Below are 9,736 nucleotides of genomic sequence, written 5' to 3'. Positions count from 1 at the left end.
TGCGCCGCGCGGCCCCGCCGGTCCTGAAGCGCGGGCGGGGCGCCAGGCGGCCCGGGCGCGGGCACGCGGGGCGGAGCCTGCCTGGGGGTGGGAGCGGGGCGCGACGGATGCGCCGCCCGACCAATGAAATTAGGGCGCCGCCATGCTTTCCGCTCCTCCCCTGCCCGCCAGACAATGGGGGCGTACAGGGCCCCCGGGCTCGGCCAGGCTCGCGAAGAGACGCCCGGTGCGCATGCGCTGCAGCGTGGGACCTGCCGGGACTTGTAGTCTGTGAGCCGGAACTCCAACGTGGGTCTCTGGGAAACTGTAGCGAAGAGTCTAGCGCATGTTTCCCGGGTTGGAGGACCTTTTTCCTATTCCCACCCATAAGGCGACATGAACATTCATGTAATAAGATAGCCTTGTCCTGAAAGCCAGGAGAGTTCTGACTGGAACAATTCTCTCCCTTCCTCCTCCCCACTGTGAACCTCAATTTTTCCATCTTTGATGTAGGCCCTAGGTTGCCAAGTATACATATTACTAGTTTCATGGGACATCACTTCGTCTTTTTTTTTTTTTCTTTAGGTACTGGGGTTTGAACTCAGTGCTTAACACCTTTTTTTTTTCACTTTTTATTTTTTTATTATTCATATGTGCATACATTTCTCCCCCCTGCCCCCACTCCCTCCCTTACCACCCACTCCACTCCCTCCCTCTCCCCCCCCACCTCCTCAATACCCAGCAGAAACTATTTTGCCCTTATCTCTAATTTTGTTGGAGAGAGAGTATAAGCAATAATAGGAAGGAACAAGGGTTTTTGCTGGTTGAGATAAGGATAGCTATACAGGGAATTGACTCACATTAATTTCCTGTGCATGTGTGTTACCTTCTAGGTTAATTCTTTTTGACCTAACCTTTTCTCTAGCTCCTGGTCCCTTTCTCCTATTGCCCTCGGTTGCTTTTAAGGTATCTGCTTTAGTTTCTCTGCGTTGAGAGCAACAAATGCTAGCTAATTTTTTAGGTGTCTTACCTATCCTCATATCTCTCGTGTGCACTCGCTTTTATCTTATGATCAAAGTTCAATACCCTTGTTGTGTTTGCCCTTGATCTAATGTCCACATATGAGGGAGAACATACGATTTTTGGTTTTTTGGGGCAGGCTGACCTCACTCAGAATGATGTTCTCCAATTCCATCCATTTACCAGCGAATAACATTTCGTTCTTCTTCATGGCTGCATAAAATTCCATTGTGTATAGATATCACGTTTTCTTAATCCATTCATCAGTAGTGGGGCATCTTGGCTGTTTCCATAACTTGGCTATTGTGAATAGTGCTGCAATAAACATGGGTGTGCAGGTGCCTCTGGAGTAACCTGTGTCACGGTCTTTTGGGTATATCCCCAAGAGTGGTATTGCTGGATCAAATGGTAGATCAATGTTTAGCTTTTTAAGTAGCCTCCAAATTTTTTCCCAGAGTGGTTGTACTAGTTTACATTCCCATCAACAGTGTAAGAGGGTTCCTTTTTCCCCCGAATCCTCGCCAACACCTGCTAATGATGGCTATTCTAACAGGGGTGAGGTGGAATCTTAGTGTGGTTTTAATTTGCATTTCCTTTATTGCTAGAGATGGTGAGCATTTTTTCATGTGTTTTTTGGCCAGGTGCTTACACCTTGAGCCACTCCGCCAGCCCTTTTTTTGTGATGGGTTTTTTCCAGATAGGGTCTCACAATTTGCTGGGGCTGGCTTCCAATCATGATTCTCCTGATCTCTGCTTCCTGAGTAGCTAGGATTACAGGCCTGAGCCACCAGCAGCTGGCTGTCATTTTGTCTTTTCCCTAGTGTGCCAGAGCACCTCCCACCACTATGTTTTTGCCTTCACTGAGTGGTCAGTCAGCAATTACTTCCTCAACTCCTGGGGAACTTCTATACATCTTTCAGGACCCCACTGTGGCACAGACACAGGGGATCCTTATGCGTGGTATTGTTAACAGTGAGGATGCAGTCTGTGATCAGAAGACTTCCAAGTTCTTTGTATCCCACCGGGAAGAATCCATGGAAGGACACCTGGGTGTAATGAGAGTTTATTAAAAGTTAGGCAAGGAAAATACAAGGGGAGCATAGGAAGGTCCAGGTGGATTCTGCAGGCCAAGAGAGCATGTTTCTGATCTTTAGGTGCTTTTAAAATCTATGAGAACCTATGAGCAGGGGAGAACCAGGTGATTCCCATCCAATAATCGAGTGGGGAGGGGCATGGTTGGGTCCCAGTCAGGTGAGGGCGGTTCCCGAGCCAAAGCATGGTTAATCTAAGATGTAATATTTTTCAGTAAGTCCTGATCTTTCCCTGATCTAACTTGCCTCAGTATGAGCCAAATCAAGACAGGGACACAGCAAGAGGCATCATTTGGGGTTGCCCTGAAATTGGATTTAGGCTTTTCTCAGATGGAGGAAGGCCCTTCCCTCCACAGAGAACATAAGATGAACAAAGCTGCACCCCACCCCCACTCTCTGCCTGTCCCCACCCACCTCCCAGGCCTTGTTTTCTTCTGGACAATGGCCTCAGGCTGAACCTTCCCTTCCATACATAGGATAGGCTGCTGGGGGGGTTCAGTGCTGGGCAGGTCCCAGAATCTTAGGTGGGGCAGGTGGGCCAGGCCCCAACCCCACCAGCTGTGTCATGGGAGGAGGGGACCTCTGACTCTGAGGCAGCTGCAAAGGCCCCCTGGTTTCACACCCAGGCTTGTTCAGCCCATCCCGGGAGCTGAGTTTGGTGGGGGAGCTGGTGAGAGGAGCCTGAATGATTCCCAAAGCTTATGAGGGCCTGCAATGCAGCAAGGCCTGCGCAAGGCCCTTTCCAGGTGGCTCACACCTGTAATCCTAGCTACTCAGGAGGCAGAGATCAGAAGGATCATGGTTGGAAGCCAGACAGGGCAAATAGTTCAAGAGACCCTATCTTAAAACAAAAACCTTCACAAAAAAAGGCTGGTGAAGTGGCTCAAGGTGTAGGCCCTGAGTTCAAGCCCCAGGACCACACACAACAACAACAACAAACAGCCCTTTCTTGGTGCTAGGGTATAGTTCAGCAGTTGAGCCCTGGGTTCCATCCTTAGCACCCCACACAGGCAAAAGGCCCTTCCTGGTTTCAATTAGAAATCAATGCTCCCAACAGCCCATGAAGGAGGCAGCAATAGCATCGCAGTTTTATAGAAACTGATCTGCTCCAGAGAAAGCTGGGGCAGATCAGCAAAGGCAAGGAGGTCTCTAGTGTTCAGAGTTATCTGCACTGAAGAAAATCAGACTCTGCTGACAACTGCCCATACCAACACTTGTCTCAGGCAGCTAGAGGCCTAGGCTCTGGACCCTGCCCTCATGGGATCTCAAAGGGAAAGTGTTAGGAAGTTGTTCATTCACATCTGAACTTTGCCATCCTAGAAGCCTTGCAACCTGAAGCAAGCTACCTTAGTCTGTGTCTCAGTTTCCCCATTTGTAAAAATGTTAATCCTAGGCCAGATACCAGTGGTTCACACCTGTAATCCTAGCTATTTGGGAGGCTGAGATTGGGAGGATCAAGGCCAGCCAGGGCAAATAGTTTGTGAGACCCTATCTCCAAAATAACCAAAGCAAAATGGACTGGCAGAGCTCAAGTGGTAGAGCACCTACTTTGCAAGCATAAAGCCTGCGTTCAAACTCCAGTCCTACCCCCACCTCAAAAAATGTTGCTAATCCTAGTACTTACCTCAAAGATTCATTGTGAAGAATAAATTACTACTTGTCCAGTCCTTAGAACATGCTAGACAGGTAGTAAGATCCATATACAAGTTAGCTATTATTGGTTTTGTTAACTGCTGTTGATCATTTCCCCTCATCCTAGGCAAGTTCCATGGCTTCCCTGTCTCCATTTTGGAATGGAACGTGGTCATCAGGCAGTAAGCAGCCATGCCCCCTTACCCCAGTTCACATCCTGGAGGGCAGGAGAACAGAACTGAGCAGAGACCATAGCCTCCACTAGTTCAGAGGCAGCATCTGACCTAGAGTAGATGTCCTGGGAGCAAAGAGGGAACTTGGCTCGATCTGATCAGGGTAAAGTGCAGTTAAATACGGAAAATGAAATATGGATAGGTAAACTGAGGCCTGGACAGGGCAGGGTTCAGGGCTGGCACTAGGCAGGAAGAGGCTGGGACCTTAATAACTGTCCCCTTGCCTGGTACCAGTGGCTCACACCTTTAAACCTAGGTAATGAGGAGGCAGAGATCAGGAGGATTGCAGTTCTGGGCCAGCCCTGGCAAATAATTTGCAAGATTCCATCTCCAAAATAACCAGGGGAAAATGGACTGGAGGTATGGATCAAGCAGTAGAGTGTCTGCTTTGCAAGTGCAAAGCCCTGAATTCAAACTCCTAAGTTCAAACCCTTCTTCCACCAAAAAAAAAAACCAACCAAACCTGAAGCAAATATGACAACATGTTAAGGTGTATGGGCCGGGCTGTAATCCCACCTACTCAGGAGGCAGAGATCATGAGGATCATAGTTTGAAGCCAGCTGGGGCAAACATTTTTGCAAGACTTTATCACAAAAAAACCCTACACAAAAAAGGGCTGGCAGAATGGCTCAAAGTGTAAGCCCTGAGTTCAAACCCCAGCCCAGTACCACAAAAAAAAAAAAAAAAAAAAAAGAAGGTATATGGGTAGTGGGAGCTTGTGTGGTTTCTCTTTTTTTTTTTTTTTAAGTCTTTTAAGAATGTATTTGAAATATTTCATTAAAAAATAACACAAAGGCTGGAGATTTGGCTCAAATGGTGAAGTGCCTGCTTTGCAAGTGTGAAGCCCTGAGTTCAAACCCCAGTCTTACCAAAGGGGGAAAAAAAAAACATCACCAGGGTCCAGGTGTAGCTCAGTGATACAGCATGTACTTATCATGTGTGAGGCCCTGGGTTCCATCCCCAGCACTCCCAGCCCCACACACAAAATAATAATACAGCACAATAAGCATCACCCAGTTTAGGAGTTGAGTTCACAGGAAGTGGTGGTGGATGGGGTACAGGTAGGCAAGCAGGTAGCTACAGGTGTCCCTGAACCAGGCTAACACATATTGAGGGTGTCCTCAGTGGCAGGTGCCCCTGGAAAGGCTGTAAGCCTCATCTCCTTTAATCCTGTAGGTACAAGGACAACCCACTTTACTTACAGTAAATGAAAGCTAAGGGTAGAAAAATAACTTAGTCCAAGGTTGCTTGGTCACTTCCCTGCAGTGGTAAGGGGAATGGGAGCAGTGGTCCCAGGGAGTGACAAGGGAGAAGTCTCAAGGGTAGGAAAGAGGGGGCAAGAAGGGAGCACAGCACTTAACTGGGTGAAGGAGGCGCTTTGTCTTCCAGGTGCTGGCTTGGTAATCCCCACACAGGCCATGACCCTCCTGAGGCCCCAAATCACACAAGCAGTTTTTTCTGGGCAGATCCAGGGGGGCCTGACAGGCCTGGAGTTCCAGAGCAGATCTAGGCTGGGTTAGGGGTGGGGTTCGGGGTAGAAGGAAAGGTGAGGGAGGAGCTGGTTTTGGGGCTGACTGGGATTCCAGGTCATGGGTGGGAACCTCATTCCATGGATGGGAAAGAGACCTGGATTCAGGGCCTTCTCAATCCAGAGGCTGAATAGTGTTCTCTGCCCCGGTGAAAGAAAAGCCAGGCAGGGAGGAGGCTGGGGGCAGCCCCCACCTGTCCTCATTCTACAGAGGAGGAAATAGGCTCCCAGAAGGAATCTGCTCAAGGTTGCAGGTGGGTAATATCGGACTATCTAGCTCCTTCTGAGGCAAAAGTCTTACCCTGACACTAATTCTGAGCCTGGATCCTGGGCTTTGCTTTTCTTTGCTCATGTTGGACTGCAGGACCTAGGCACTTGGGTGCGCCTGTCCCCCACAGGTTTGAGGCTCCAGGAACTAGGCATGTGGACACTGTCACAGGCCTCTGGAAGGCAGGGTTCTGTCCTTCCCCAAGGAGTTGGGGCTGAGAAGTAGGGTGAGACCCAGGCAGGGGAGCTCTGCCCACAGTTCTGCAGGTGGCCTGGGGGGCATCTAATGGCATCTGGGCCTCTGCTAGTCACCAGGTTCCAGTGCCCTTCCATACTCACTTGCCCTAAGGGCTCCTGTTGAGCAGGGCAGAATCAGCAGGGAACCTGAATTCCTGCCTCTGGGTAAGCTCTAGCAGGTTCTGGGACCTCTGGGGACCTCAGTTCCCCATCCAAGCTAGCTGTCCCTTGCCCCAACAATGAAGCGATTACTCAGGTTCTGCTGCCACACTGTGGACACAAGTGGAACTGCAGCAATGGGCACCTGAAACCTAGCTGGACCCCCAACCCTGACATGGCCCAAGGGCTTCAGTACACACCCCCTTTCCACACACATATACACATCTGGCTCCCAGCTCTTAGGCCTTACACCTCTTAGTCGCTTGCAATGATTTTGTCCTCAGCACAAGCCTGAAGGGTCCTCTCTTCTCTGTTGTAAAGCATGTGAACAGAGGAAACCCAGTGGTATGTTGGAGCCACTTGCAAGATTCAAATGGCAAATTTTGCTAGCATGAGCAAAGTCCTGGGTTCACATCTTAGTACTGCAAAAAAGAAAATCACCACAAACAATGAAAAGGCAAATTTTCAGGACCAGACTGGGAGATGTATGCTTACAATCCCAGCTACTCTAGAGGTGGACTTCAGGACCTCAATTGGAAGCCATCCCAGGGGAAAAATTAGTGAGATCCCCATCTCAACCAACAAGCCAGAAGTGGTGTTCAATACCTATGAGGACACATAGGACCATGATCTGACACCAACCCCAGGCAAAAATGTGAGACCCTATCTGAATAATAACTAAAGCAAAAAAGGCCTGAGGGTGTGGTTCAATAGCAGAGCACCTTCCCAGCAAGCATGAGACCCATGAGTTCAAACCCCAGTAATACACACACACACACACACACACGGCAAATTTTCAAGAATTTTTGTAGGGCTAGGGGTGTAGCTCAATGATAAAGTGCTTGCTTAGCATCTGTGAGGCCCTAGGTTTGGTACCTAAAATGGCAAGATTTTTTTTTTTTTGTGTACTGGAGTTTGAAATTAGGGCCTTGCATTTGAGCTACTCTGGCAGCCCTTTCAGTGTTGGTTATTTTTGATAAGGTCTTGCTTTATGCCCAGGTTGATCTGGACTGAGATCCTCCTATTTTTGATTTTTTTTTTTTTGTGAAGGGTTTTTTCGAGATAAGAATCTGGCAAACTATTTGCCCAGGCTGGCTCTGAACCTCGATCCTCCTGATCTCTGCCTCCCAAGTAGCTAGGATTACAGGCATGAGTCACTGGTGCCCAGCAGATCCTCCTATTTTGTACTTCCCTGCATAGCTGGAATGACAGGTGTGCACCACCAGGGCTGACCTTGAACTACAATCCTCCATCTCCCAAGTAGCTATGACTACAAGCATGAACCACCAAGCCCGGCTCTGCAATTTACTGTTATCTGTGCTTTATTTTTGTGGTGCTGGGGATGGAACCCAGGGCTTTGTGCATGTTAGACAAGTGTTCTACCACAGAGTTATATCCCCAGTCCTATGCTCCATTTATTGTTTTAATATTTTATTTACAATCAGCAAAGTAGAAAAATATCTATGCTCTTTACTTAGATCTGCTGTGTCTGTATGGTGCAAACACTACATAATGGCGTGCTACTGTACATCTCTTCACAACTTCATGTTCAGTTACCTTATGTTGAAATCAGCTAACATGGATGTAGTTAAACCACAGAAATCGACAAACATCACAAATCAGTCCTGACTCATTGATCTTCTAGACCAGTGCCATTCAACAGAAATATAATAATGAGCCACACATGAAATTTAAAATTGCTGGGGCTGGGATAGCTCAGTGTAGAAGACCATATTTTTGCAAGGCCCTGGGTTCAATACCCAGTACACACACACGACACACACACAAAGAGGAAAAAAAAAGAGAGAAAAATCTCAAGCAGCCAGATTCAAACAGAAAAACAGGTGAAATGATTTTTTTCTTTTTTTTGGTGGAACTGGGGTTTGAACTTAGGGCTTCGGGCTTTCAAACAGGCACTCTATCACTTGAGCTACACGTCCCTGGTGAAATAAATTTAAATGACATATTTTATTTGACTTAGTATGTCCAAAATAGTATTATTTCAGTATGTAATCAATATAAAATTATCAAATGATGTATTTTATATTTTTTTCATACACATCTAATTCTGGTGTATATTTTATACTTAAAGCATATCTCAACTCAAACTAGCCACATTCCAAGTATTAAGTAGTCAAAAGGTCCAGTGGCTCTGTAGAGCACAGGTCTAGATTAAAGAAAGCAATGGAGAAAATATTAATGATTCAAATAAATTTAAAAGTAGTTCTGAGTCTGAGAAATTTCAACCTAATTAATAAAATTTGAGGAATCAGTAGCTCATATATCAGATTTAACAACAATTTATGGGGAAAAGGGGATGTGGTAAGCAGAACAGTGGCCTCCAAGGCTCATCACTGGAACCTGCAAATGCTACATCAAAGAAAAAGAGGGGCTAGGAGCATGGCTTGAGTGGTAGAGCATCTGCCTAGCAAATGCAAGGCCCTAAATTCAAACCCCAGTATTGCCAAAAAAGAAAAGAAAAGAAAAAAGGCTCAGGGCTAGGGTGTAACTTAGTGGTAGAGTACTTGCCTAGCATGCAAAAGGCCCTGGGTCCAACTCTTAGCATCACAAAAAATAAAAAGGTCATTGCACATGTAATTCAGTATTGTTACATGGGGAGATTATTTTGGACTATGTGAGTAGCCCTATATCCAATCACAAAAAAAGAGAGGGGTAGAAGGCTAGAGGCATGGCTCAAGCAGTAGAGCACTTGCCTAGCAAGTCCAAAGCCTTGAATTCAAACCCCAGTGCCACCAAAAGAGACAGACAGAGACAGAAAGAGGAAGGGAGGTCATTAAAGAAATCCTGTATTTAAAAAAAAAAAGGCAGGGATAGAGGGAGGAGAAATGTGGCCCACAGGAGAGACACATGACCAGAGAGGCAGAACCTAGAGTTGTGGTTACAAGTGAAGGAAAGCTGTTAGCAAGGGACAGGTTTCCCACTGAGGTCTCTGGAGGGAACATGGCCCTGTCCATGTTCCACTTTGACTTCAGCCCAGGGATGGTGATTTCAGATTTTTGGGCTACAGAACTGTGAGAATACATTTTTCTCCAAGTCAGTGGCAATCTGTTTCAGCCACCTCAGAGAACACAAGCCCACAAGATGTGTCATGGTTGACTTAACTACAGGCAGATGACAAATACCAGAATTTAGCAAAAAAGCTAACAAAAGCATTCTGTGAGAAACTGGTTATCTGAAATTTAAAGTACTGTACATTTCATTATTTACAGTTTATGAACTACACTTCCTTCATATCAGTACACTGTATAATACCTTAAGTACACTTGTGAATGACATTATGCACTAGGTGTTGTATCTCCATCACTGGGCTTGGCCCATAGTAGGATGGTCAAAAATATTCCCCCCAACCTCTCTGGCCTCAGTTTCCCCCTCCAAAGTTGGAGAAATGGGATGGGCTTCTTGGTGGGCAGGGGCTGGTGCCAGCTGTTGTTTGGAGTAGGTACTGTATATGAGACCAGCTGCAGTTGGGGCTGATGGGACTCAGCTCCTGCTTGCATCTGCCCCTGGCTGGGTGCCCATGTCATAAGCAAGCAGATTCAGGGAGTCAGATGTGGTGCTCTGCTTAGGTT

Source organism: Castor canadensis, chromosome 11 (genome assembly GCF_047511655.1).
Source record: "Castor canadensis chromosome 11, mCasCan1.hap1v2, whole genome shotgun sequence".
Lineage (NCBI taxonomy): Eukaryota > Metazoa > Chordata > Mammalia > Rodentia > Castoridae > Castor > Castor canadensis.
Note: the sequence above shows the minus strand (reverse complement) of the source record.